The 12,985-nt window shown below is 44.5% G+C and overlaps 1 protein-coding gene and 1 long non-coding RNA gene across 5 annotated transcripts in view; one reads left to right on the top strand and one right to left on the bottom strand.

The window, feature by feature from the left end:
• The window catches only part of mib1 (MIB E3 ubiquitin protein ligase 1), a 57,398-nt gene that overhangs the window by 19,340 nt on the left and 25,073 nt on the right, over positions 1–12,985 (top strand). The window lies entirely within an intron of this gene.
• Positions 1,747–6,839, bottom strand: LOC122993529. Its single transcript, XR_006406402.1, has 2 exons — positions 6,000–6,839; positions 1,747–2,055 (listed from the first exon to the last, which is right to left on the bottom strand). It is a non-coding gene; the product is annotated as an uncharacterized LOC122993529 (long non-coding RNA).

The following is a 12,985-nucleotide window of genomic DNA, read 5'->3' on the forward strand; positions in this document are numbered from 1 at the left end:
TTCACCTCGTTCATTACTCACACATACACCACTGCAGAGTGTAAATGCATTTCCTCATAAATTAGACCTGGTTGTTAAGTTTTACAATTGCTAGTAAATTGAAACTGCCGGTATAACCAGTAGTAACATGTTCGGGAGAGGATTTTCTCGGACATCCACATCGTGTGTTCTCCTTGTGTGTGTGTGTGTGTGTGTGTGTGTTTACCGCAGCCCTCAGCCTGCAACGGGAGCCTGGCTCGTCTCTGTGTCTTTCCCTCGGGCAGCTTGAAGCCAGTAGCTGCTACAATACTGTAAACAATACGATTAATAGCCCATGACTCATAAATGGGCTCCAAACAAGCCCTGCAGCGGCGGGCTGTACCCTTTTACGTGTCACCTCCTTGTAATATTTGCCCTCCTCCCTCTCCCCTATAGTGCTCAGCTTTCTTTTAATATGGCGACATACAGGCAAACCCCATATGGTAATTGCCTCACCTGAGGATATTTGGGGTTCTGCAAGCTTTTCCCACTGTGCTCCAAAATGCAGGCAAGAAGTATTGCTAATATAATGGTTCACTCTGTGGGAACTAATAGACAGCGTGCCAGTGCTATAATGGTAGTATTTTAACAGGGATTACAAATGGATAGAAAATAGTGTTGTGGGCCCATGGAGAGAAATCTGCGAAATGTCTTTTTTTGTGTGTTTTTTGCTGCTACACTCACTCATTCTTCGTGGCTGCCATTGATCGGATTAAGAATTTTTCACCCTCTGTCTTGCTCATTTCAGACTAGGCCAACTAATGCAATTGAGTAAACTATTGCCTTACATTACATATGTAGATTTTAAGGGTTATTGGTGCAAAGGAAACCACTTTTAATTCAAAAGAAAAGGAGAGCAGAGCAGCAGCTATTTACAGTGATTTAAGCTCTTGATCTCTGTATGCTGTAGATAGTCCTACACCTGTCCTCACATAAGTTTCAGATAAAAAAAACAGATTTTAGATACATTTTAAAACAAATCTGTCAGTGATTTTATGTGTTTTGTGGTTATGTTTTTGTGAGAAGGAGTTACTGTGACATATATTTGAATATCTGCTAAATTAGGGCAAAAGAAAATGAGCTAGAGAGAAAAGAAAAGAAGAGATTGCAGGAGGCACAGTGCAAACAGAGTTTATTGTAATCTGCCCGCCTGCTCTGCAGTAACAGCGAGCGAATGTGTGCAACTGTAACTGTTTGCGTGTGGTGTGCTTCTGTGATGTGTGCGTTCAGCTTCTGTCCTCTAGAGCATCTAGCTCTCATCTAGCCCAGCTTGTTCAACATCACTGCAGGATGCTTCGGAGGAAGGAGGCCAGAGCGTGTGTGAGTGTGTGTGTTTGCATGTATTGTACCACACACTCTCTAAACAACTGTATTTAGCCCCTTCTTTATTTCTCGCACCCTTATTTTCTATTTCTTCTTCAGATCTTTTTACAGTGCTGTTGTACCCCCCGCTGAGCTGCATTAGCTGTCCTCTTTATTTTTTTCTTTAGCCTGTTCCCACCCACAGTGTAATTGACTGTTAGCATCCAGTGACAGTCAGTTTAGGAGGTGTCTTAGCAAGACAGCCGTAAATTCTCAGACGTGTGACTGCCATGTTTCTGAAATAGCGCACGCCGCACGTCTACCCCCTGCTATTTTTGAAACAGCTACTGATAGTGCGGTCAGAATACCAATCTCTGTTGAGGCAGAGAGGCAACACTCAGTCAGGAAAGGGGACCATACCAAGGGTTTGAAGGTGGGATTGGTTACTTTATTCATCAAAAATGAGACAGTTTTAGCATTGAACATGACAATCAGACACTTCAGATGTTCTCGGGGTAGAGGAATGCCATGAGCCAGTCATCATCAAGAAGTGGCATGCTTTCGTTACAGAGATTGTGTTGAAGGCGTCACAAAAGGGGAATTCTTGTAGTCATCAAAGCATAGCTACAGCTGGTTGAAGGGGACCAAATCCATTCAAGAGGTGATTTGGTTCCATTTTACCAGCTTTAGCAAAGCATTGTGGAATCTCCGTTGCAGCGACAGACATGAGAAGTGCTGTAAAAGTGAAGTGAACTGTTTCAAAAGCTCTACTGCAGTAAAAATTTGTCCCAACAGAAGCAGATTAACACCACGAGCAGAGAAAGGCCATGTTGCATTCGAACATCTTATTAAAAAACCCGAGATGTGGCTCATCACAGTGTTCACCCACTAGCTGAAATGGACTTTTGCTACATTATGTCTCTCTCTCTCTCTTGCCTATTCACCTTCACCCACTCCGCGCGACACACAGGTACATTTAGCACACTACACCCCATTTACCACCACACCAATAACACATAGGTACAGTTGATCAACCTTACCTAACTTTCTCCTTTGCTGTCTCCCAGGCAGACTATTTATCCTCTTTGCTATCTTTTTAAGTTTTATACTGGCCCCCACCCAGAGAGTGAGAAAAATTGTTCCCTGAGAAAAGGATAATAATAATCTGTGGCAGTGCACTTGAGTCAAATGTCCTGGAGTCATGAAGCAATTACAGGCTCTGACAGATGGGCCCTGCTGCAAGCGCGCTGCTGCTCCGGTCACCGAGACGGCCAACAGACAAATGCAGAGGCATAACCACATACACAAGCTCTCTCACTCACGCTCCTACAGCAGCACTCTGGGGTGTCGAGTCAAAACATTAATTTAAAGCAGTCATTTAAGTCCTAGAGACTGATTTGTAGTGTAGAGGGTACTGTTTGAACAGTGACTAAGGGCAGATTATTTGATGTCTCTTTCAGGCCTCTACGGTAGTACAATATTGTAACATTTGCTACTAAAAATCTATCCCTGTGCTAATACAAAAATGATCACAGTATCGCCTACATGAAGAACTTTGTCATGGTCTTTGTGTGTATGTGTGCACTGCCTAAGGCTTACGGTTGTTGAGGATCAATCATGAAAACTATTAGAGAAACATCAAACAACAGTTCCCATGTTATAGCAATTTTTTCCATCTTTTTCACTTTTTTTTTACCCCACTACTGCAATATTTCTTTTTTTATATTTGCACTACAATTTTTTTTTATCTCTCTAGCATTTATGCTACCTCCCAAAAAGTTGTCTTAACATTTATATACTGTTAAGTGACATTTATTTGGTTCTAATTCTTTCTCATTAATCATAATACACGCATACTGTTTTTGATACTATTTTGTAAGCAGAATGTAAAACATAGTCAGCTGTTATAATTATTGACTTTTTTCTGCCAAGGCACGAATAAGTTTCTCAGAGTGGGCAGCGACAGCTGAGGGATATACTGCACGGCTTGTAGACAGGATGGAGGTCAACATAGGGCCAGCTTGATATGGCACACCAGAGGCAGTTCTATTTGTAACATACACATGCACATTCATGCTTGCTCACTTACCCACACACACACACACACACACACACACACAGTCTCTCAGAGTCAGGTGGCCCGGCTGCTCACCTCGTCTAAGGGCCATAACAGGGCAAAAGCAGGGGGGATGACAGGCACTGAGCATTTGATAATGTCAGCATCTGCTGTGTTCGTCACTCAGACAGCAGGTCGTTGCTATTGAGGGCCTGAGAGAAACACGTAGTGCAAGCCATGCACTCCTAAAAGCCACTGATGTCTTGACAGAAAAGAGTGCTAAACAGATAGAGAATCGTACAGATGGGTCCAAATGGTAAAAAGATGAAAAGAACCGAAACCTGAAAAGACAGTTTCATTCTGATATTCTTAAATTAAAAAAAAAAGGATTTAAATATTTTGGATCTGGTGGACTGTGGTGACCTTTTCTCTGTTACCTAGTTCTGCTATTTTTCAAGTTGAATAATTATCAACTGATTTATAGTACTAACAGTATCAATAATTCATCAATTAAAATGTAAATTCTTATGAATTTAATATAAGTCCTGCATTTAAGTTCAAAGTCTTTCCCTTCAGAAATGTTGAGTAGGGCTTTTCTTTGATTCTTAATAGATCAAATTTGACTTCATCTGACAAAAAAAACGGAACAGGAAGAAATTTATAGGTTATGAACATTTTTTTTTGTTTACAGCTTTATATTTATATATATTTTTTCAGATTTTATGTATTTTTAACCTTCAATAATCTCAGTTATTCATAGAAAATTGAGTATGTCAGCCCTACACCTTGAATATTAATCAGTTCTTGTGTTTCATTAGAATAAAGCTGTCGTATTACAGTGGCATATGTACACTTTGTCATTACCTCACTGCGGGAGAAATTTTGTAGGTATGGATACATCCCAGCCTGCATCCTCTAACAACATTGTAATTTAAGAAAAGAAACCTGTTTTTTTATCAAGGAGCACTTTAAGCAGATACTGTTTGTGTTTTAGTTGTACGGTTTCATAGACTATCCCTATAAGGTTTAGTGTTAGTAGTGTAAATTTATATTCAGTAATGCTGAGACATTAGTTTGAAGATCAGGCCTCAAATAGTTATCATATTACATAGGTGGGTTATTTAGTTGTATTAACAGTTTTATTTGTTCCATGTCTATTTTATTTTATTTCTTTCGTGTGCATTTTCAAACTGGAGACAGAATGCAGTGGAAAAATTGCCTTTAGCAGAGCAGTGAGTCCACATTAAAGAGGTGTAATGGAGAAGTAAACCTGTGCTAAAACTGTTGCAGGCCATGTCTATGATCCAGGCATAGGCCAGAGAGGGGGTCAGAATAGGTGAGAGTGCTAGATATGAATAGCTCGCCATGCAAACTGCTCCCCACCTCCCCCCCTCGCTTCATTTCTCTCTGTGCCTCTGTCCATATTCTGTTGCCTTTATTTGTTTGAAGCAGTCTACAATTGGAATCAGCTGACAGGCCAGAGTTGACCCTGATCCTGCATTGTCACTTTTTGATGGTCTAATCTGACTGCCATGCAGCCCAGCAAAGCATTTGGCAAGCATAGCAAACATGAACAATGAGAGCAGGAATCAGGGGAAGGGAGGGGAGCACGGGGCAGTCGGGTTGATGTGGGGTGGGGGTGCGGGTAAGGGCAGTGGCATAAAGGGAGGGCAGTCATAGTTAAACACACAAGATTGTTAACACGGAAGCCATATGATACAGCAATAGGATAGGGCCAGCTTGTGGCAGCAGCAGCAGCCTCAGTGCCTTTCCAATCTGCCGCCTCAGCAACTATTTCCTGCTCTTTCAGTTGCATGTTTTAAACAACAACATAAAAAAAAAAAAAAAAAAAGCCAACAATGGCAGAGTTTTGGTCTGATTTCACCTTGCTCTCTTTTCCCCCTTGAGCCATGTGGGACCACTGGAAAAGATTATGGTATTAAGGAGCAGCTCCAGCATACCACTGACTGGTTGCTGAAGTTGGTGCTAAGTTGCAGCTGGCTGAATTTCAAGGGCTGTAATGCAGTAAAATCACCCAATCATGAAAGGAGGCCCAGTTCATATTGCGATGTCACAAGGCGCCTGTTTGCCCTTAGTTGGTGTAGGTGGCTAAAGTAGTGCACTAAACTCACACTGCTGTCAGAACAAACACAAAACATGATTGCTATCTTTTTATGCTAACTTATATAATTGTCCAATGAACTCTTGGCATATCCTGGATGAGGGATTTTTATTGGCTAAGTCAGCCAGTTTGAGAAAGCAGCGAGTTCCCTACAGCGATTATTGCTGCAGTGAGACTGCCCAGAGACAGTATAGCTAATGTATGAGCCTTACCTATCACATTCAAACTCTCTCTCCCCCCCCACCACCACCACCACCCCCCTTTCTCTATACTTTGCTTTCTATTTTTTCCTCACACCGCGATCACAGCCACATGAACAATCTGCAAAAGCACAAGACATATTCTCAGACAGATCTGCCCAACATCATTTTCTTAGAACGAGGACTTGCACCTCACCAAGAATACATACTTCTTTACATTCCATAGCTATCATATGTTCATATGGGTACATAAAGAAGTATGTACACCAAGGAGGTAATCTTAGGTATGAAATTTTCTCACCTTTTGCCAAGGTCAGGAAGTTCTGAGCAGAACAGTTTTCCTCACCGTTCTTTCTCCCAAGTATGGTAGTCTGCACTGTAAGGTGACTTTGAGTGTAAATTCAGTTCAACACTCAAGGCTTTCCTTTGGTTGCCATGTAAGGCTGAACAGCCAGTCCCCCCGCCCCTGAACATAACAGAAGTTTTGCAGTCCATACCATAGCCCCCCCGCTGTCCTCCAGACAACTGTGAGAAACCAGGAGGATCAGGGGGGCGGAACACGGCTCCCGTTTTTTTTTTTTTTTTTTTTTTTTTTTACAGCAGTTAAAAGGTGGTCTTTTTCTCTTTCCAGGAAAAATGTTGAGGAGGTAGATTAAGGGGTTGAACAAAAAAAAAAAACCGCAGCAAAGAAGAGAAGAGTTGTCTCCTTGATAGAAAGTCCGTGGTGTGAGGCGCCTGTGTGTGCACCTTGTCTTATATGACGATGTCCTGGGAGCAGGGTTGCACCTATAAGCTCAATGGCCACTGACATACTTAACATTTTCACTTCTCCCCTCCCACTTCTCTTTCAGCCTGTCCCCCTCCCCGCCATCTCCTTCTCCTCTAACATCACCACCACTCTCTGTATCGGCCCTCCTTTTTCTCACCTCTCACTTGCACCAATAACGTACCCCTCTCTTGCCTGTCCCTTGTCTCTCTTGTGTCAGCGACGTCCCCAGTGGCTAGCTGGAGCGCTTGCTGATGTTTGAAAACGAGGGTGATCCAAGTGGAACAGGAAGCTATTGTGAGCAGGATTTGGGCTTTAGGCGCAGAGGCAGGCCATAGGTCACATGAAGGCGCTAATGCCCACTCAGCACTTGTGGATTGGTCCTAGTTATACCCCCCACCCACCACCACCTCTCCCCCCCCCTCCCTCTCTCTCTCTCTCTCTCTCTACCTCCCTCTCTCTCTCTCTCTCTCTCTCTACCTCGTTCTCTCTCTCTCTCTCTCTCTCTCTCTCTTCCCACACATAGACCCCTTTTTTTTTATGGTCATCTTTTTCTCACTTCCTTTCTCCTCTAATCAAGCCTCACCTGTCTGTGTTTATAGTGAAACCAGCTGTTCTGTTGCAGAGGGGGGTGGAACAGATCAATAGCCATTTGCATGGTGGCGAGAATTGTTCAGCAGGTCTCTAATGAATCTTTGCCCCAGACCAACACATTCCACAAGTCGACACTGCCCCCAACCACGCTAAGCACGCAGCCAGCAGGCTGAATGCTGAGGCAATGGGTGTAAAAACGAAAATGGATTAGGGGAGACCAGCTTAAGTTTGAGTTTGGAGACTGGGTAGCAGAGAACTGAATAAATGGGAAAAGTGGTGCAATGTTTTTGCAGTGGAAGGGTTTGGAATAGCAATGAGGGGAGGTTGAACTGGAGGTGACAGTTGTTCTCAGCGCAAAGATAGGGTTGGGCAGGTGGATGAGCCCGGTCCTAAAGGTGTGACGTCCTGTTTAGGAAATGTCACAGCCACCCGAGAGGGTGAGCAAATAGGAAAGAGAGGGGGTGAAATTCCTTCCTACACACAGCAGGATGGAGGTTGGAGAACATGAACCAGCGAATTAGCCCGGTGGTTGTTGTGTCTGTTCTGGTTTGGGCGATAGCACTGCAGTACTGTGTGCCCTGCATGCCCTGCCTAGCCTATAGCAAACCGTTATAGAGAGAGAGAGAGAGAAGAAACTGGGTTACTACCCTAAGTGCTATGGGTTCAGCCAGTGACACACATCTACTCAGCCAACCATTGCTTCCCAATATCCCCTCCCACCCATCCTCACCCACCCCCACCCCCCCCCCCCCACATCTGTGTTAATACACTTCTCACAGCTGTGTGCCGTCAATCCGCTTTTCCCCCTGTTCAGAACGCCCGACCTGCCCGCTGTTCATTATTCTGATGCTTCGTCATCCCTCTGGTCGCCACATTCCATCTTTCCGCCCCAATCAGCCAACCTTGGACTTAAAAGTGCGACGTGTCCTCAAACTTACCTCCCATCAATTAAGAACGGCAGTGACCTCCCCTGCCCCTCAGTTTAATTGAAAAGTGATCTGGTAAGACCACCAAGAAAGAACCAAAAAGATATTTAAAAAAAAAAAAAAGACAAAAATAACACATTAAAAGTCCCAGTAATTATAGTATCCTTAGTCACAGTGACAAAAACATCTTGGAAGGTGTCGGACGCAGAGGGCGAGTTGTGCATAAGGGGATGTCTCTCCACACCAGTGCAGGTCTGAGTTAACGAGTCCGTCATTAGATAGCGGCAGGGCTGCAACCATGAAGCCTAATGAGCCAAAGAGCTCTGCTGCTGCAGCATGTCCGGCCAGTGCCAGGAACACGAGAGAGAGAGAGAGAGAGAGAGAGAGAGAGAGAGAGAGAGAGAGAGAGAGAGAGAGAGAGCAAGACAAGAGAGGGAGGGAGGGAGAAAGAACAAGATGAGAGAGATACAGTGGAGAGTGCAAAAAAGGGCTAAAATCCATGTGGACTAAAGCAACTCCCCAGCCTCCCTTCTCCCTGTTTCACCTCCTGCATCCTCTTCCTCTCCATACTTTTTTTTCTCTTTTTATAAAGCCTTTATTTCTTCCCTTTTTCTAAGACAAAAGGAACAAGAAAAGGAGAAAAAAAAAACCCAAAGGTGTTCTCTGGTTAAGTTCTGTCCCAGTGCTGTTGCTGCTGCTGCAGAACAGTACATTCCACTCCCCCTTTCGACTACGCGACTCACAGGCAAACCATGCAGTTAATAACTGATAGCATCCGAAGAAGAGAGAGGGAAGAGACAGGACAGGAGACGTCAAGGCCCGTCAGGGGTAAACTCCGTCCGAAAGCGAAGGAAGAGCATATATTACCTGTCAGATCAGTTTCTTATCTGAGCTGCTCCTCCTCTCTTCCCCTCCTCTCCTGCTCTTCCCGTAGTGAAGAGAGCCATAATGACCTAGAGAGCGCTCCAGCTGCTGCAGCCATCGTGTGTGCCGGGTGCACGCCTGACTCGCTGAATCAGCTTCTATGATTGGGGGGAGGGAGGGGAGGGGGAGGGTGGTGGCGGGCGGGTTGAGTGCCAGAGTCAAGGAGGGGAGGAGGGGAGGAGGGGGGGGGGAAAGGAGAGAAAGCGGGCATACACGCACGCAAACTCACATGCGCACACATTCCCACACAAACAAAAGTCATACCTTTAGAAGAGGAAGACGTAGAGCTGACATGAAGAGCTGCCATTTGAGAAAAAAAAAAAAAAAAAAAAAGAGGAGGCAGGGAGAGAAGAGGGAAAGGAGGGGTGAAAAAAAATCTGCAGCACTCTCCTCTCCATCATGTGCATTCTGAGGCAGAGAGCTGGGAGGATGCCCTGGTCGGTGGAGGAGGCAGAAAGTGTACCAACCATCCTCCCACCCTGCCTTTTTCTTATTCCATCGACACACACGCAACCCCAGAGCTTTATCCTGCTCCTAAAATGCGCTTTTATTATTCAGTGGAACTTTATACAGCAGCTTAGAAGAGGGAGTTTACTGAATGTTTGAGAGGCGAATTGTGATAGAGGTATTTAAAAAAAAAAAAAGGGGTGGCTGTGCCTCTGCAGTAGATGACAGCTGTACTTTTAATAGTCCCTTGCAATCCATGCAAATTTGATTACCAATGTCAGAGACTAGAGATGAAGGATATTGCAATATCTTTTTGATATTTTTTTGTGTTTAGATTTTTTTTTTTTTTTTGCACTTGTCTAAATCTGCAATATGCAGGTTTTCCCATTCCTGACAGTTTATCTCAAGGGTCACCTTTTTTTACTAGGATAAGAGCAGTTCGGAGGGCAGGAAACACAGGTAGAACAGAGTGGCAGCAAATTAGGGACGGAGGCCAACCAGCCAGCAGCTTCCTACCCCACATTGCGGAGGGCTAAGCTAAACGGTTAGCACTTTGTGGGAAGCCAAGCATTTGAAACATGCCTCGGCCCCTGTTGCCGGGCTGCTCCTGTGTCTTGTCTCACCACCTCCCTGACCATATTTAGTCAAGCAGTGCAAAAAATAGTTCCCGCTCCGCTCCACTCTGCTCCTCTCCTTGCCTCATCCCCCCTCCTCCCCCTTCTCCATATCCCCCCTCAGCAACTGTTGGCTGCAGGCTCCGGGAAGCCTCCCCTACAGCTCCCTGCCTATTGATTCCACCGGCCTGGAAGGAGAGAGGAGCGTTAGGCCAGCTAGCCCCTGCTACCATTTGCTGCGCTATTTTTAGTAGCTCCAAATAAAGTGGTCTCTCATGCTTCCACTTGTATATTCTTGATACTTTACCCCCCTCCCCTGTTTTACATCCTTCACCACCACCGCCAACTCCACCGCCTCCTCTGATACCACCCCCTCACTCTCTGTGTCCTTTTGACCCTCTAGCCCCCCCCCCCCCCCCCACCCCCGACCACCCCCCACCCACAGTCTCTATCATTCTTCTTTTTAAATAGAGCTGGAACACTCTGCTTATGGTTGAGCTTCCGTCTGCTCACCTCTATACTTAGAATAACTGCATATTCGAGAAATGGAGGAGAGAGTGAGGGTGAATATGTAGCACAGAGAAGCATGGGGGGGGGGGGGGGGTGTTAGACAGTAGGAAATATTATTGTTTTCCCATTTATTTATTTATTTACACTGCTTTTGGCAGTGCAGGGAGACAAGTTGCAGCCTCACCTCTGAGGCACTGAAAAAGTTTGGGCTGCTTTCTCTCCTTTTTGAGCTCTCATTAATTTTCAAGTGTCTTTTTCAAGCTTTCCCGAGGCGCGGCCACTGAAGAATCTGTTTAATTAGTCGGTCTCATCACGGGGCACATCTATACTATACGGAAGAAATGTCCTCTGTGCCCTCTTCTCTTTTTTTCCACTCGCTCCTCTTCTCTCCTCTTATACCTCAGTGACAGCACACAAGTCCTCTGACTTGCCCCACCTGCATTTAAACTGCAGAATGCTCAGGATGTTGTAAGCCAATTTTTTTTTTTTTTTTCTCCACACCAATCCGCTCTTTAAGGGAATCCTGTGGAACACAAGACTGTGGCGTTTCAGAATGTGAAAATCCACAAACACCCCTAAATGCAGCAAGAACATTTATCAAAGTGTATTTTCATGAGACAGAAAAGTCATGCAATTCTCTGGTCTTGTGTTGATTTGATAAGCCTTTTAACAAGCTCCCAGTCATTTTGCCCTCACTCTCAGTTATATCTCAAGCCTTTTTTTCATGGTGGAGATAATTCTGCATAGATTTAAGTGTGCAATTTAATGTATTGTCACTGCAATTTATAGCTTTTCGATTACATTATCTTTACGGCTGTTACAAGAATTGACCATTTGCGAGGCAAAAATGGATTCCAAGCTAATGTGTCTGCTCAAAACTTGACCTTACAAGGCCAATCAAAGTGCAGAATTGCAGCTGCATAAATGGCAACTGTGAATGTCCACCTGTTAGTGCCCTGCAGTCTCAGCTTTTGCACACCACTTAAAATTGAACCAGTAATAATTTTCCAGGCAGCTATAATTTCCTCATATAGGAAATTTCCATGTCGGCACACACAGCACACGCACTCACTGTGAGCGAATGCTTGTAGACCCTTTATATATGTGCATTAGAACTTGATGGCGTGCATTTATTCTCAACATGGTGAATTCAGGCTTTTGTGGCCTATAACTGTTTCTATTGATGATGCCCTTGTGTGTTTTGTCTATCCCCTCTGTGGGTCTCCACCCTGCCTTTTCCAGCCACCCAACCCACCATTTTAATCTCAATTACATCCCGACATCCCATCTGCCCCTGAAACTCAGCAGCATGGCTTACATCTTCCATCCATGATGAATTGCACGGGGCTGAATGTTTAGCTGAGCAGTTAATCGATCAATAAGAAAAGGGTCTACTAATGGATGTGCTTTGTTTCACTGGATGAAGGGGTGGGATGGGTTGTTCTTCCTACGAGCACCGCTTAACTCCACTCAAAATAAAAAAAAAATGAATGAATGAAACACAGTGGTGGGAGATCAACAGTTTTCATGTTTTAATGATGCTTTATATCGTCCAGAAGATGCATTGTGGGTGGAAACAAATAAAAGAAAAAAGGCAACATTTAATTAGCTGATTACAAGTTAGTTGTAATAACTTTGTTAATATTTAGCCTGGAGGGGATCATACGTTCGGTCGTGTGTTTATCTGTCCGCAGCTAATCTCACATACTACTGGACCCGTCAGCCTAATGTTTTTGTGCATGTTTATGACTGCATGCTCAAGGATGTCTCATCAATTTTTGAAAAACCTATTTTATAACACGATTTCTTATGTGCCTATAGTAAAACTTAGACTTTCGTCTTCTCAGCAGTCCTCGCCCACCTGCTCCTCTGCTCCACTCTGCTCGAATTCACCATCACTTTTCTGACGCTCACTCTCTCTCTTAACCACTCACTCGCTTAGCACCGCCCTATTCCTTAAAAGGAGCTACGCTATCCGGAGTTTCCCAGGCAACGACACAGAGGTTGACTCACGTTTCGAAATAGCTCTGCTCAGAGGCTCCCAAACGCTATTGATTTGTGAATGAATGGAAATTTGGCATTATTTTTGGCATTTCAAAAAATATTTTGGCGGCCCGCCAGGCCTGTACCATTGTAGGGGAAACACTGCTGGCCATTTTACGATAAGCGTTACAACAAAACAGAAGACATTTCCCTGCAATCGGCTATGCTAAAAACATAGTTTGTGGCCTCTGTTTGCAGGCCACGTTTTGGCCTTTGTAGTGGCTCAAAAACTGACATCCACAGAAGAGTTCGGTCTCATCATGAAGCAGAGCATCTGCAGATTAATTCCATTCCTGATATGTTATAATCCACTTAAGTTAGGCACGATACGAGATGAGTAAATCCCCATTTTGTTATCTCTGCCGCCATCTTGACTGTAAGGGAGCCGGGAGGGACAATTGAGTGAGATTCAACTCTTCTTTGTTTGGGAGGGGAGAGGGAGGTAGGGAGGGGTCTGGTGTGT

The sequence above is a fragment of the Thunnus albacares genome, chromosome 12, assembly GCF_914725855.1.
Source record: "Thunnus albacares chromosome 12, fThuAlb1.1, whole genome shotgun sequence".
NCBI lineage: Eukaryota > Metazoa > Chordata > Actinopteri > Scombriformes > Scombridae > Thunnus > Thunnus albacares.